At 46.6% G+C, this 5,000-nt stretch overlaps 1 non-coding gene across 1 annotated transcript in view; it reads left to right on the forward strand.

Annotated features, from left to right (window-relative positions):
- Positions 1–3,344: 3,344 nt before the first annotated feature.
- Positions 3,345–5,000, forward strand: part of LOC137270160 (small subunit ribosomal RNA) — a 1,859-nt gene continuing 203 nt past the window's right edge. Inside the window, exon 1 of the ribosomal RNA XR_010955112.1 lies at positions 3,345–5,000. This exon is cut by the window's right edge and continues 203 nt beyond it. This is a non-coding gene — a ribosomal RNA (small subunit ribosomal RNA).

Here is a 5,000-nt window from a genome sequence, read left to right on the forward strand (position 1 = left end):
TACGTCAAAGTGTGCGACTCGCCCCTGGCACCGATATATTTTTTTTTTTCAAAGTCCACCTGAAAAACATTGTCTTTAATTCATGGCGTCCAAAATGTAAGACTTTAACACATAGGCGAGACTTTAACACAGAGGCAAGTGAACTAATGCTAGAGAGCCTACGGCCGGTCATAGTCGGCGTCTGTGGGTAAGTGTAAGAGTCACTAAACGCGGGGAAACTTCACTGGTAACCACATTACACTTGAGGAATAGACATGTATCACTTAGAGTTTTTTTTTTATGAAATGAACGGTAGAAATATTGTCTTTAATTCCAAGAGCTGAAAAACGTGAAGTTTAGAGCTTGGAAGAATCAAACATGAAGTAAATGTAGCACGTAGAAGTGGAGCTAGAGTTTAGTTACTAGAGGTTGGAGCTATAGGAAGGTAGGTGGGTTAGGATAGTTGTTAGAGTTACAATTACCTTTACCTTTAGAATTGCGTGATATCGTGCGCATACATTTTTAACCGGTATGCTGTCTTATGGTATGGATGTGAGTGCACCATGTGGGGCAGGTAACAAAAAGTGCCTGTTGAAGTTGTTTAAAAAAGAAAAAGTCTTGTTGCCGTTAGTGCAGTTTCATGCACTCAACAATACTGAATACCTGTTTAGGTGGTGTAGAAGTGAAGTATGGGAGTGATGGATGTAATACATATCGTTACTGTGACAGCTGTGTTGCTTTATCATTTATCAGTATAGGTGTACTTAATGAGAACAACCCATTAACACTCATTCTGCCTGTGTCTTAGCCTCTGTCCGTGTCTTTTTTCTCACTCACTCACTCACTCACTCACTCACTCACTCACTCACTCTCTCTCTCTCTCTCTCTCTCTCTCTCTCTCTCTCTGTGTGTGATATATGACAATAACGACAATATGTATACATATGAGGAGCTATTTGAATTGGTTTCGTTGTTGAGTTTATGTCGGTTACTTCTGTCTAATAAAAGATATGACATGTAAGTATGTAAGTGGAGAACACAAACTTTTTGCTTTGACCGTTATTTAAAGTAATTGTTTTTTAATTTGAAAATTGTCAACATATCTGTGCAAGTGCGTGTGGTGCGAAGGTTTATTCACTGGAATCAGTTATATTCAAACAGACAGGTTGCAGGTTCGAAGCCAGGTTGCCGTATAAACTTTTGCGAATGGATAAGAAATCACATCCTGGCAATCTGATCACATGATCGGAAGCACATGGATCTTGTCGGTCACAATGCCTCCATATTGGGAGGAACACGTTGGGATGTGGCAGAAGACAGATGTGAGTTATTTTTTCTATTTATGTTGCTGCTATGCCGAAACGAGCTACGAGAAAATATATTTGATGTAGTTCATTGCTTATTTGGGAAATGTGTATGTTGAATTTGTCGTACCTTTTAAGAGGTGAAAGTTTGCATTGTTTACTCAAGATGTATTTTGTTGCTGTTTTATATGTTTTTAACCTCTCGTTCGCTGCTTTGCACACAACCATTGAAGTTATGTGCTTAATGGACTGCTTAGGGGGCCTATAAACGTACAGTGAACTCTGGTTAAAGTGATTTCAGCTCAGTGTAATTGTTACCACAAGAAACTCTTTCGGACTATATGACCACATCAGGCTGGATGTTTCATGTAAGCCTTTTGAATAAGATACCCGATACTAACTCTAGACAGGTCACATATGAAAAGATTTCATGTATCTATGTGTGATACGATGTAGACATAAGAAGGCGAATGCGTGCTCTTATGTTTATATTATTGTGTGAAGGAGCGGTATTTTTAACTGTCAGAAACATTTATCATGTGTATTCTTGACTGTTACTTGTACAGCCGAACAGTCGGTACTGGCATTTATGTACTTGTCACCAGTGTTCATCGCCCAAACAGTATTACTACTCCAGAATGTGGCCAGAGACCGAAAATCCTTGATAGGAGGATACATGTACGGGTTGCTGTGGACCCTCTGATGGTGTTTTCATGTGAGATGTATGTTGGAAGAGCTGCAGTAATGCAGGTTGTATGTGTAACTGGAGGGTATATCACGTATCGGTTGCATATTTACACATATGTGTCGTATTAATGTGTGTGATGCCTTGGGAGTGAATAATTTTTATTGAAAGATGGAGTACTGCTTCATAGAGGAGTATCAAAATGATGGTAAATGGTTGTCAAAAGTGGTACACAGACGAGATGCACCCGTGTGTGAGGTTTGATTGGGTTCGGTCCCATACCGTAGGAAATATAACGTTTTTATTGTCTCGTTTCGTGTGAAAAAAGACGGTTTTTCCTCTTTTCCAAGCCATAACTCCAGATGTAATGGGTCTATCGCAAAGCTGATTATATCTGAGGAAAATACAAAGTATAACGAAGATACATGCAAAATTTCGTGAGAATCGGCCGAATAGGTTTAGAAATATTAACTTTTTAGAACGCGAGGGTCGGCCGCGTGACAGGCTAACTATCCAACGTATTGGCGGGGTTGGCAGATATTGTGAAGGAGGCCAGTCCCGCCTGCAGTGCAACGGCTCGTGTTGTACGGCAGCTCTCGGTGGGACTGGCGCGGTGCGCCGGGTGTCGGTAATCCGGAATGCGGGCGGGTTTCTCCTCGGGGATACTACGACGCATGAACGCTGCTCGTGTGGTTAGATATTTGCGCGTGATCTCGGTTCAGTTGCAGGTGCCTCGCCCTTGACTCTCCGTGTATCGTGCGCTGCTCCTCGGTAGTACGGTGGGTCTCGATCCTCGTCTCCGTGGCAAATCATCTGACACGCAGCAACGTTCGCAAGACCCCCTTCGCTTACTGGCGACCAGTGCTCCCATGACGAAAGGGAACGGTCGGCACACGTCGCTCTCGTTTCCCGGGGTGGCCCTGCCTTATCGTTAGGAAGGGACGTCCTCGTCGCAGGGAGTCAGAAAACGGCTCGTGGTAGACTGAGAGAGGTTGAGAATGCAACTGTCGAAGTTGCAGCTAGGCGATCGGGTCGCACACTCGCTCGTCTTTGCTACCAACTGCTTGTATAAGCAATCTGATTGTCGTGAGGAAGGCAGACCCCGGCATCCGGGGTTCGTCTGCGCTCGGTACGAGAATCAAACCGCCGACGTCAAAGTAGCCCGTGGCGTCACCCCGCTCTATCGTTTCGGGTCGGGCTTTGTGAGAATCTGTCGCTTTTCCGCCCCGAGAACGCTCTCGGTGGAGGGGATTGTGGCAGGGACGGCTGGCCGCCTCGGTCGGGTTGAGCTTTTTACGGGACTCGCTCGTGTGTTCCGGAGTTCTCCTCGCCGGCGGTTCGGACGTCCCGGTCTCTTGTCTGCGAAGACTCGGGCCTATCTGGTTGATCCTGCCAGTAATCATATGCTTGTCTCAAAGATTAAGCCATGCATGTCTAAGTACAAACTCTAGCACAGTGAAACTGCGAATGGCTCATTAGATCAGTTATGGTTCCTTAGATGATACAATCCTACTTGGATAACTGTGGTAATTCTAGAGCTAATACATGCACTAAAGCTCCGACCCTTTCTGAGGGGAAGAGCGCGTTTATCAGTTCGAAGCCAGCCGAGCCGCAAGGCTCGTCTCTTTGGTGACTCTGGATAACTCTAGCGGATCGCACGGCCTCGAGCCGGCGACGCATCTATCAAGTGTCTGCCCTATCAGACTGTCGATGGTAAGTGCTATGCTTACCATGGTGATAACGGGTAACGGGGAATCAGGGTTCGATTCCGGAGAGGGAGCATGAGAAACGGCTACCACATCCAAGGAAGGCAGCAGGCGCGCAAATTACCCAATCTCGATACGAGGAGGTAGTGACGAAAAATAACAATACGGGACTCTTTCGAGGCCCCGTAATTGGAATGAGTGTACTCTAAACGTGTGCACGAGGATCTATTGGAGGGCAAGTCTGGTGCCAGCAGCCGCGGTAATTCCAGCTCCAATAGCGTATATTAAAGCTGTTGTGGTTAAAAAGCTCGTAGTTGGATCTCAGGGTCGTTCGCGTCGGTCCCTTGCTGCAATGGCTCGGGTACTGCGCGGTGTCGTCCCCCTTGCCAGACCTCTCAAAAAGGTTGCTCTTGACTGAGTGGCCTGCTCGAGTGGCTGGAGAGTTTACTTTGAAAAAATTAGAGTGTTCAAAGCAGGCACAGCCCGCCTGTATAATGGTGCATGGAATAATGGAATAGGACCCCGGATCCTATTTTGCTGGTTTTTGGAGCTCAGGGGTAATGATTAAGAGGAACAGGGCGGGGGCATCCGTATTACGGCGTTAGAGGTGAAATTCTTGGATCGTCGTAAGACGCCCTACAGCGAAAGCATTTGCCAAGTATGTTTTCATTAATCAAGAACGAAAGTCAGAGGTTCGAAGACGATCAGATACCGTCGTAGTTCTGACCGTAAACTATGCCAACTGGCAGCCCGTCGGCGTTGCTCTATTCGACTCGGCGGGAGGCCTACCCGAAAGGAAAGTCTACGGGTTCCAGGGGAAGTATGGTTGCAAAGCTGAAACTTAAAGGAATTGACGGAAGGGCACCACCAGGAGTGGAGCCTGCGGCTTAATTTGACTCAACACGGGAAAACTCACCTGGTCCGGACACTGGAAGGATTGACAGATTGAAAGCTCTTTCTTGATTCAGTGGGTGGTGGTGCATGGCCGTTCTTAGTTGGTGGAGTGATTTGTCTGGTTAATTCCGATAACGAACGAGACTCTAGCCTGCTAACTAGTTCGCCGACAGCTCGTTGTCGCGCGGCGCCATTTCGGTGGCAAACTTCTTAGAGGGACAGGTGGCGTATAGCCACACGAAGTAGAGCAATAACAGGTCTGTGATGCCCTTAGATGTCCAGGGCCGCACGCGCGCTACACTGAAAGAATCAACGTGGATGCCCACCTGCTCCGAGAGGAGTGGGAAACCCGATGAATCTCTTTCGTGATGGGGATTGGGGCTTGTAATTATTCCCCATGAACGAGGAATTCCCAGTAAGCGTCAGTCATCA

Source organism: Haliotis asinina, unplaced genomic scaffold (genome assembly GCF_037392515.1).
Source record: "Haliotis asinina isolate JCU_RB_2024 unplaced genomic scaffold, JCU_Hal_asi_v2 scaffold_51, whole genome shotgun sequence".
In the NCBI taxonomy this organism is placed as follows: Eukaryota; Metazoa; Mollusca; class Gastropoda; order Lepetellida; family Haliotidae; genus Haliotis; species Haliotis asinina.